We start from the raw sequence: 11,685 nt of genomic DNA on the forward strand, positions 1-11,685 counted from the left end.
CGTTATGGTTTAAAGTCATGATTCCTGCCCAAACATACCTTACTGCCGCCTGGAACAAACGTTGTCTCTCCTGCTTGGGCAAGTCATTGGCTGCTGAAACTTAGGTGTCATCCTCTGTTAAATGGGACTAACGGTACCCAGATCACAGAGTTGCTTGGGAAGTTAACTGTGACTGTAGCCATGTACGTACTTGGCTTTTTGCAGAAGCATCTTTTTGTCCAAGGAAGCACAACAACCTTCTCTGGTAGGGACTTCTTTGTGATACAAACACACCAGCAGTGAGGAATGCATTCCAGAATTTTCTAGCTGGCGAAGCCTCCATCTCACAGGTAAGGACTCTGCAGGTTGGGAGCAGTGCATGCCAAGGCCTCACAGCCAGTAACCCCCAGAGCTCAGACCAAAGCCTGGTCTCCTCTCTCCTCCACTGGCTTCCCAGAGACCAAACACCAGAGATATTTCTCCGCAGCAGAAGAGGCTGGCCCTCTACGTTCACTCCCAATCCCCCATCCCTTTAAAGACCCGAGCACAGGTGTCGAGAACGACACTCGCCAACTCCTCAAGATGCCTTTGCTGTTGGCTTGCTATGGATCGGGGAGAGCGGGGAGTCAGGCACCAGGTCAAGGTCACCTGCTGCTCCTGGGACCCTGCCTCAGCTCGGGAGGTAGCAACATCCCCTCAACCAACCTCCGGTAGGTAGGGTCCCTACCACCCCGGAGTGCACGGCTGTAATGAGGTGTTGGGAGTCTCTGAGCATCCACTACTCACCATTTTGCAGATTCAGAAATAAAGGCTCAGAGAGGTCGACCAACTAGACCAAGGACACATAGCTGGTAACCTCCCTTGTATCAGTGTCCTTGATTTCTCCATCCACCCGTCTGGTGTGTGTTGCACACACATATGTGCCTTCACCCACGTAACCAATTACTTCTGTGCTGCTGACATCAATGGACTTTTTTGGTCTTCCCTTAACTAAACCCCTTCTTCCTGGAAGCCCTTCTTCTTCCCTGGCTTTCATGACAGCACATTCCTCTGGTTCTGTCCCCTCTGAATGTTCTAGCTCACTAGTCGTGGTCAGATGGTCCAACTCAACTAGACCTGAAACATCACAGTCGCCCAGGGATATTCCCCTGGACCTCTCTGCTCTCACTCTGCACCCTCGCCCTGGGGAATGACATGCACCCGTCGGCTTCGATGGCTACTTCGATTGCGACCTCGATTGCTGATGACTTTCCCATCTGAGCCTCCAGCTTCGACTGAACTCCAGATTTATAAATCCGTGCTTGGATGTCCCCGTGCTTCTGAAACTCCACATACCCAAAGCTCAACTCCTTACCTGCATCTCCTCCTTGTAAATGGCAGCCCCCTCCCCTAGGGATACTACTTGCTTGACTCTCCCTCGCTCCCCACACCCAAATAAACCCTTTGATAAATCTTTTGATTCCTCCTCCTAAGCGGCTCTTACACCTTCCATTTCTCACCACCCTCACCACCACCTAATTCTCTTACGTGGGATCAAGCAGCATTAGTCTCCTAGCTGGGAGACCTAAATGGGACTGTTACCTTCGGCCTTAAAACCTTGTAATAGGTGTCCACCAACAAATGACTGGATAAGCGAGATGTGGTCTATACATGTGATGGAATATTAGGAAGGCTTAAAGAGGAAGGAAACTGCTGACGCTGCAATACGGATGAACCTTGACAACACTGTGCTATGTGAAATAAGCCGGACACAATAGGGCAAATGCTGTGCGACGCCTCTTACAGGAAGTACCTGAGGTAGTCAAATTCATGGAGACAGGTCACAAGGGTCGGGAAGGGGGAGAACGGGGCGTCACTGTTTAATTTCACTTTGGGAAGATGAAGACGTTCTGGATATGGATGGCAGTGACTGTTGCACAACAGTATGGATGTACTTAAAGCCACTGAACTGTGCACTTAAAAATGGTTAAAATGGTGACATTTATGCGATGTATATTTTACCACAGTAAGTATTTTTAAAAGACACAAACCTTTCAGTGGTTTCCCATTATCCCTGGAGGAAGGTCCCAAATTCTCAGCAGGCCTCTAAGGCCTGGAGACAGAGCCCTTCCCCCCGCCGCCCTCATCCCTTCCCGTCACCCTGTCACCTCCCAGCTCTTGCTGTAAGGTGCCTCTGTCACCTCCTAAATGGAATCATGCCTGTCTGTCCCGTTCCCTCTGCTTCTCATCCGGCTCTTCCCCTCTCTCCCCCTGTACCACTCCTTTTGCCTGGACAACTTCTGCTCATCTTGTCAATCTCAGCCTCAAAATCTCAAGCTCTAAAGGGACTAACCTCACACCCAGATGAGGCCCAAGACCCTGGTCTCCCACGGACGCTGCAATATGTTCCTCTTGCAGAGAATTTAATACGTGCAAAATTATTTAATATTTGTGTGACAGGCTAAGAATGAAAGCTCGTGTCTGTCTTGTCCATTTTTTTTTTTTTTGGTGCTGGGCTCCGCATTGATAAAAAAGCCTTCCAAGCATTTGTTGGATGAAGAAAGTGGTGACGTGCAGATTGTAACCCAGAGTCCAAGCTCTTTCCTCTACATGGCATTGACTCTGATAAGTCCCTCGGGTGCATGAGGGCCATAGAGCAAAAGTGGGAAGGAGGGGAAGTGGGTACACTACTAACCCCCAAGTCAGAGCTAATCACTCTTTCCCCACGGCTCCCATGGGGCCTTCTGGCGCCACTATTTGAAGTAGCCATGGGTACAGCTATCTATGTCCCCACGAGCCTCTGAGCTCCTTGAGGATGGAAACCAGTTCCTTGTTCGTCTCTGCACCCCCAAACCTAACCCAGCACCTCTCATGGGGACGATGCTTATTATTAATACTGACTGAATAAATAAATCAATATCCTGCCCAACCTACTTGAGTCTGCTTCTACTGGGAAGAGGGGCTAAATACTTCCCCAACACCTACTTTGTAAGGTTGCTGTAAACATAGAAATGAGGTGAGGTGTTTCCTTAATTTAGAAATACCACTGAATGCAAGACTCACAATTCTTTAACCACTTTTAAAGTGGGGGGAGGGAAGAGTCATTACATTCATTACTATCATTATTATTATAATTTCTTATATCTATGTTATTATTAATTATCAATTGTAAGATTCACCCCAACTTCAAAGTGTTAAATGAAAACCTGTGCACTGGTGAGTCTAAGAACTACGTCAGGTGTGTGAGAGCACAGAGCACATGGCATTGCCTGAGTCTTGGTTATTTGGGGAGCGTGTTAAAAGGATAGATTCTAGAGTTTCACTGTTGGCAGTTCTCATTCAGGAGCTATTTTGTGAAGGTGTCCCAGGTGATTCTGATGGGCTGCCTAGTTTGGAAACTGGTCCCTAAAAAAAAAACCCATAGAATTCACCCTCTTCTTTTACCAGGTGGGAAACCGAGGATGGCGGATGGCCTGTAACATATGAGATCCTACACGCCCAGATGTACCTGAGCCCTGATTCAGGAGGGTCCCCGCCTCTTCATCCAGGGGGACCTCCCCCCAGACCATCCTGCCTCCTTACGGCTCCAGCACAGGCTTTCCCAGATCCTGATGACTTTGGCAGCTCCAGATTTCTGACGTCGTTAAGCATTCTCATGTCTGGAAAGTCAGCGCACCAATTACCCATGGGGAGAGCTGGTTACAGCAGGAAATGATTTGGGGGGAACTTCTGATGGGAATGGAAAGTTGCACACACTAAACTGGTTCTACTCCCTTTAGGGTCTGGCAGCTCTTTTGCTCCACACCCAGAATAAACTGGATGAACCAATCATCCCCTGCAGTTTCTGGGATGCTTCCAACAGCCTTTGTTCTCAACAATGGTAACACTAAAAATCAACCTGGCAGGTATTCGGCAACCGGCAGGTATCGTTCGCTGTCGTGTGAGACAAAAGCAGGTCCCCATAAATCAAGGACCTTGGCGAGCCCTGTGGGCTCACCTTCAAGGGTGAAAAGACTGTACGGCCTCCCTGGGCGGCACGGCCCTCCCTAGCTAGACTGGAGAGCCAGATCCGAGTGCCAGGCAGACGCAAACATGGTCAGCAAAACCCTCCTACTCCAAAAAAAAAAACCCATTTCCATGGGATGCAGAAATTCTCCAAAGTCAGCCCTGGAGTCCCTTCCAGCTCAGATATCGGGAGGCTACAGTTGTAACTGGTAGAAAGCGGCAGTTCTGGGCGTCATCGTGAAAAGGTGATGCCTGTGATTGACCAGCAGGCTATGCCCTTAGTCCTACGTGTCAGAGCACGGCTGCGCCTGCCTGAGCGGAGCCCAAGGTTATGACCTTAAATGGTACCTTTATTGTGTTTATATCCAGTGAGGAACACTGTCCAACACTCAGTTCTGGAAAAGAAGTCAGAGGCACTGTAGCACATCCCAGGAGGATTATTAGGCAGGTGGGGTGGGAGTTAAGAGCCTCCATTCACGACTTCGCCATCCCTGAGGTTTGCCCTACTGAGCAGAGGAAGAGGGTGTGAGTGGAGAAGAGAGAGGAGGTCATTTATTAGAGATTTTTCTGGATTGTAGACTCACTACCAGAGAACTATACTCAATATCCTACGATAAACCATAAAGGAGAAGACTACTTTAAAAAAAGAACGTATATATGTACCACTGAATCACTTTGCTGTACAGCAGTTAATTAACACGACATTGTAAATCAACTATACTGCAATTTTTTAAAATGCGTTAAACAAAAAAGAATGACTACCAATCTTGTGTTTCTTCAAAGTGCTCCGAAATACTATTCAGCCTTCAAAAGGAGGGAAATTATGACACATGCTACAACACGGGTGAACCTTGAAGAATGACATTAAGTGAAATAAGCCAGTCACAAAGGGACAACTACTGTATGATTCCACTTATATGAAGTCACTCATATGAAGTACTGAGAGTACTCACAGAGTAACCAGATTCACAGAGACAGAAAGTAGAACGGTGGTTACCTGAGGCCTAGGGCAAGGAGAAGGCGGAGTTACTGTTTCCTGGGCACAGAGTTTCACTTTGGAGGGATGAGCAATTCTGGAGACGGATTGTGGTGACGTTTGCACTACAGTGTGGATGTACTTAAGGGCCCTGAGCTGGACATTTAAAAATGGCTACATTGGGCAACTTTATGTATGTCTTACCAGAACTTTCAAAAATAAGTAAACTTTCCAGAAGTATTCCACTGTCCATGGAATTCACACATATTGTACATGCGTTATAAAAATGAAGTTGATCCAATGGTATAGAAAGAGGTCCAAATGAAAAGTGGAAATCAAGCAAGCTGCAGACCTGTATTACAGTATGTTCCCTTTAAAATATATACGTATGCATAGAGGCCTGGTGGAGAGATACCTCCGTGTGTATAGAGGACAATGTCATGGACTGAGAGAAACCAAATTGTTAGCCATCCTTCCTTCTAAGCGAGGTAGAATTCCAGGCCACTTTCATTTTCTGTTGATACACGTCAGTGTTGTTTTAGCTTTTTGCCACGTGTGTATTGTTTTTGTAAATAAAACCAACATGGGGGATGACCTCCAAGAAAACAATCCCGGCACAGTCAGCTTCTGCCCGGGGTCTGAGGTCAGTCAGGACGGCTGTGCTACACTGATGCTCTGGGTTCCATCCAGAACCTACTACCCATGAGCTGTTTCTTATTCTCTGCCCGTCCAGGTGTGTCGTCCAGGCAAGTGGGGATAACAGTGCTTCATAATGTGAGAAAGAATAGAAACAGGAGCTGTAAGAACAGCACTTACTAAACCCTCCCGCCTGTCAATTACTTTCTAGGCACAAACGTATTAAAGCCACACAACCCTCTGGTCTTGGGTCTACTTATCTCTCCTGCGGAGCAGAAGGGCAGCTGAATGCCACATCCGGTTGGGCCGGCCTCTAGGTGGAGGTACAGAACTGAAATCCAGTCTGTCTGACTCGGGGGGCTGATCCGGCTCCCCTCGTGACCCCTTGTGGTTCGCTGCAGGCACAAGGGTGGGAGGCCCCGCGGCGAACCTGGCCTGGGGAGGGGCTCCGTCAGGCTCTGCCCATCAGGCTAGCCAGCTCTAGCAACCACAGCTGAGACCGATTCCAGAAGGGTCCCCAAGTTGGGTCTGAAACCAGCTCAGCCCCACGGAGTCTGGTTCGATCTTCAGCAGGTAGGGCCCAAGGCAGGTGCTGCCATCATCCCCCTGTCCCACCGCCCTCGACCAGGTCTCATGCTCCGAAGGTGTGATCAACACCTGGCACAAACAGCTCCTGCCTCTGGGAAGCGGCCAGCCATGCGGCCTGCGACGAGACACGTCCTAGAGACCAGCCAGCCAAGGACGCGACCCCGCCAGCTGTAATCAAGGTCAGGTGCCAGCTAGAGAACAGGGGGAAGTGCTGGAAATTCTGGGCCACATGCAGCCTCAAAACAAAACGTGACATCCATCAGTGGAGTAATCAGAATGAAAATGTACAGCGGGAATACAGGTAGGATTTCTTCTCCGCCTGTTCCTCCAAACCCCCTTCCCTTTCCCAGAAGCAAATACTGGTAACGTTTGGTGATTTTCTTTTTAGGCTCTGGACTTTTCCCCCTGCATTTACATATGTGAGTGCACACACACACACACACACACACACACACAGATTTTCTTTTTCTTTTACCCCACACAAATGTGCTTAAATCTCAAGTTTCTCCCTGAAAAGAACCTGACACGTGCCTTTTATGGTAAAGTGTGTTGATGATCGCCTTGCCCCAGAAGCAGTAAGGAATGCAGGCCCTTCAGAGGTGGCCCCAGACTGTAAACAGAGATCTTGAGTCTGTTTTCAGACACAGTAGAACAATATGAAAATAGCTGTCATGGACCCACAAAAAGAGGTAAACCGAGACAAGCTCAAAATTGTCAAAAAGATGAGCTTATTCGGGAATAGCAGGGGAATTGCAATTCAGGACACGTGAACTGTAGCAAGCCATAAGCGAGTCGGTTAAAGCTGTGGAGCAGGCTGTATTTATGGGCAGGAAATGTCAACAGGGGAGAGTCCAGTTAGCGTCTATTAAAATAAAAACAATTTTAAAAAAAGGGACCAGTCCTGAAAGTCCCCTGAGCAGACAAAACCAGTCCAGGCAGGCAAACAAAGCTCAGTTCAGCCCAACCCAGGTCATTTCTTTTTCAGACCTCCAGAAACCATAAGCAAACTTTCCAAGGCTGATATGAGGCAGCCCTTGACCAAGTCCCTGCTCCAATATTGTCACTTTCCTGTAAACGGGGCATTTACGGGAGCTCTGTTTCTCAGTCCTTCAGTTTTCTTTTTCTGAGGGCACATGCATGAGCTTTTCCATTTTATATCCTCTGGTTCCATTTTAGATTGAAATCCTTTCACGCTATTAGGATTCAAACAAATGCGGGCTGCGACCTTTAGAAAGGGAACATTGGGGCTTCCCTGGTGGCGCAGTGGTTGAGAGTCTGCCTGCCAATGCAGGGGACACGGGTTCGAGCCCTGGTCTGGGAAGATCCCACATGCCGCGGAGCAACTAGGCCCGTGAGCCACAACTACTGAGCCTGCGCGTCTGGAGCCTGTGCTCCTCAACAAGAGAGGCCGCGATAGTGAGAGGCCCGCGCACCGCGATGAAGAGCGGCCCCCACTTGCCACAACTAGAGAAAGCCCTTGCACAGAAACCAAGACCCAACACAGCCATAAATAAATAAACAAATAAATTTTTAAAAATAAATAAATAAAGGGAACATCATCTGGGTGCCTGGAGGTTGGGGTGCTGCCGGGAGTGAGGTCCTAGGAAACGAAGGGTTAACCAAAGTGCAGACACTTGTATCAGTCAGCTATGGTGCTGTAACAAAACACACAGGCTGGGTGCTTGAACAACAGAAGCTTATGTCTCACAGTTCTGGAGGCTGCCTTCTCCCCGTGTGCTCACGTGGCAGAGAGAGAGAGATGGTGCTCTTCCCTTCTTGTAAGACCACCCGTCCTACGGGATCAGGCCTTGTGACTTCATTTAACCTTAATTTCCCCCTTAAAGGCGCCGTCTCCAAATACAGGGCCTCAGCACAGGAATTTGGGGGGACACCTTTCAGTCCACAGCAGCACTCGTTTCATTCATTTCCTCCAGCGAGTGGTCATCTATGCCGGACACCAGAGCCTGGGGGGTGGAGATGATGGGGGTCCCCACTCAGCCCCTCCTCCCTCAAACCTCACAGCAAGCATGCAGAGGGCATGACAGTCACCGTGACAGGGAAGGAAGGCGCGACGGGGCAGCTCAGAAGTACCAGCCGCTTTTAGGACAAGGGGCGGAGGTCAGGGAGGGCTCCTCAGAGGAGACGGCAGGGGACAAGAGCATGGCTCACCCACAGGAGCCACCAGCCCCCCAAGAGCAAAGCACCTTCTTCACTCCTGCCGTGCTCAGGAGTTGTTATGTTGTTATGTCATAAATATTGTTCAAATGCAACCAAGTGTAACTCCGATAAGGAGAGATCCAAGTTAAACATTCACACAGGGCATGTGGACTGGCCTGGCTCCCGTGAGCCGTCAGAATGTAGCTGACGCTACAGAATGTAGCAACGCAAGGTCACTGCCAATCCCTCCACCGATCTGTGTAAACACCACAAGCGCCAGATGCTCTGACCTGAGGGGCGCTGTCTCAATCTCCCTGCTTCACAAATGGGGCAACTCGAGCCAAGAGGTTGTCCCGGCCTGCGGGTGCCAGGTCCAGCCGGCTCTGAACAGAGAACAGCAGGGAGGGAAACGAGCAGGGCCGGGCCTCCCCAGGAACCGTAATCTCGAACGGGGAAGCCTGGAGCTTCCTGATGCTGATGGGAAAAGGGAGACCGAAGGTTAGAGGCTCGCGTGCAAACACAGACTCTGTGCTGTACACACCCCCCGGCCCTTTAACCCAGCCTCCTGCACCCCCATTCGACCACACGCCCCGCCCCCAGCACACCCCCAAATACACAGCCAGGGGCCCAGGTTTCCGCCTTATTCCGCGGCTGAGACGTCTCATCCCCTTCAAGTACACGGAACGTTCGCTTTTCTTGTTGCTCCTTTGCAGCTTGGGCGCAGCGCCGGCGCTGGGCGGCCCCTCCCCTGACCTCAGGCTCCCGGGAGCAGCGTCCCCTCGTCACATGCACTTTGGACCCGGCCGCCGGAGCTTCCGGCCGCTGGCGGACGCGGGGACGCAGCCACGCAGACCTGCCACCCGGACACGCCGTCCTAACCGCATAGAAGGACTGCGGAAAACAACCTAAAGCAAATGTTACGACAGGACCAAGAGTGAAAGAGTGGAGATGAAGTCCTCAGGTGCCAGCAGTAAAGGAGAAACCCAGAGCCGCAGTGGAAACAGAGAAGCATGCGCTTTTTCGCATGAGAAGTTTCCTGCATCTGAGAAGAGATTGCCCCTCCCTCCTCTAAAGATGTTCCCTCCCCTGACTGCTACCCCCTCGCCCATGGTTTTCTTCCCTCCTTCCTCGAAAGTCAGTGTTCTCTGGGATTTTTTTAAAACTTTGTTTTCCTAGGGATTTCATTCACTACCAGGGCTTCAACTGACCCACAGAAGCTGATTAAGTTGGGAAGCCAGGTGTACCTTCTGACTCTGTCCGCAGAGAGCCAAGCCCATAGGTGTGATGCCAGAAAGACCCCCATGCGGATACCCGCGCATCTCGTAGCAGCAGACCCTTCTGGGGCTCCTGTTCCCCCAGACTCCACGCAAATCACTGCCTTCCAAAAGCCAGCCCATGCCTCTCGGCCCCAGGCAGCTCGCCCCTTATCCTCCTGAATGTTGGGGTCACGATGCCTAGGAATTAGCGTCCCGCTAAGAGCAGTTTTAACCACTGAGTAAGAGGCATTGGGGGTTTGCAAGAGTCCCCGTGGAATTCAGCTCCTGCAGTCAATGGTGGCCTTAATAACACACTTCTATCTGCTTCCTCTTCTTCACACCATCTCTCCCCTCACCTTATTCTTTACGTCTCCCAATTCTCCACGTTCACGCAAACTCGTGGCTCACACTCTTCTTCTAGGGAAACCCAATGTGAGACACTCTTTCCGTGCAAACGTATATGCAACTCACCATCGTTTCTCCGAATCACTTCCTCTTCCTGTTTATCCTGCCTCGGTCCGTGACATCACCTTTTACCTACACCGAGCCAGAAGTCTCGCTCATTCTGTCTCCTTCCGTGTCTGGTGGACTTTTGCTTCTTAACGTCCCTTGAATCCATGTGTCCTTTCAGCTCCCCTTCACGACCTTAGCTAAGACCCTCCACCAGCCCTTCCCTTGTCTTGCCGAGTCCAATCTTGCCCCTCTCCATCCACTTCCACACTTCCCTGAGACGGTTTCTAAACCAGCAACTGGTTCATGTGTTTCCTCTGATTCAGATCTTCCATGGCCTCCCTACTGCTTAAGGAGAAAACCAAAACTGTTCAAATGACACTAAAAGCTTAAACTCACATACACCCCCTCAGATACTGGCCTTGGCCCATGGTCCCCACATGCCACCCATCAGAGCACCTATCAAGCGTCATGGCAACCGTCTGTCCCCTCATCTGTCTCCCCAACTAGACTTTTGCAGGAAACCACTAGAAAGCTTGTTCCTCACTGCACCCCAAGCCCCTAAAGATCGCCTGGTACGTAATGGGAACCGAATACATACACTTGAATCAGTGAATGAAAGAATGAATGAGTTTGAATGCGATGAACTCTTGCATTTCTTTTGTCCACGCGACTTCTTCACCCCTTTGAGTGTTTGGGGAATTCTTCAGTGTCGGAGCTTAGCGGGAGGCTGAAACGACCCTCCGAAGATGGTGAATATACCACATTCTTGCTTTCCCAGGCTCTCTTGCGCCTGGTCCTGTGACCAAGGTGCTGCCAACCAGACCCGGCAAGTGGGACTCAGACCCAGGCAGGTGGCACAGTGGGATCAAAGGTGGGGCTCAAGGTGAGAAGGGCGGGGAAGAGGAGACCTGCTCCTCTGCTTCCTTCTCTCTGTCTCTGTACGTGTCCTTCTTCTCTATTTCTTTATTTCTCTCATTTTATTTCTCTGCCTCTGTCTTTGTTATCTCTTGTTATTTCTCTCTCTTTTTATTTCCCTCTAATTTCCTCTATTTCTCTCTGCCTTGATCTCTCTTTTTCTCTTTCCTTTTCTTTCTTTCTCTGTCTCTCTCTGTTTCTCTCCCACCAGCCTCCCTCGCTCCCTCTGTCTCTGTCTCTCATTGGTAGGGGTGCAGTGGAAGTGTCTGCAAGGCGCGTGGCGTTGTGGTACAGATGGCGCTCTGCTCGCGGCAGCGGCAGCCGCAAAGTCAAGCTCCTGTGTCTCACGCGCAGTGGCCACAGCACAGGGCCCTCCTCGGACCAGTCCCTTGGAGGAGGTTGGACACTGTTTCCAGAAGCAGAGCTTATAAGCCAGGTTCTTCAGGCACCCAGTGATGCTGTGAGCTACCCCATATCCTCTTCACAAACTCCTGTCTTGCTCAGTCAGCCAGAGCTGCTTCTCGTGCCTGCAAATAAGAACCCTGACAGAGACATTAGGAAAGTTGCCGACAGAATTACAATGAAAATTAACGATAAATAAAATATTTTTTAAATCTTTAGAAATGAGGAGAACTTGAGAGCTGCTTAGAGATTAGCTAACACAACATCCCAGTTTGACAGTTGAAAGAATAAGTTTCAATCCAGGCAGCTCAGCGAGACTCAGCCCAGTCTGGACCCCAG

At 50.0% G+C, this 11,685-nt stretch overlaps 1 protein-coding gene across 1 annotated transcript in view; it reads right to left on the minus strand.

The window, feature by feature from the left end:
- Positions 1–11,685, minus strand: part of LOC309651398 (uncharacterized protein) — a 65,574-nt gene that overhangs the window by 33,706 nt on the left and 20,183 nt on the right. Inside the window, exon 3 of the mRNA XM_082444145.1 lies at positions 4,312–5,704. The gene's annotated coding sequence lies outside the window, so the exon portion shown is untranslated. The remainder of the gene's footprint in view (positions 1–4,311; positions 5,705–11,685) is intronic.

Source organism: Balaenoptera physalus (genome assembly GCF_965194825.1).
Source record: "Balaenoptera physalus genome assembly, chromosome: 21".
In the NCBI taxonomy this organism is placed as follows: Eukaryota; Metazoa; Chordata; class Mammalia; order Artiodactyla; family Balaenopteridae; genus Balaenoptera; species Balaenoptera physalus.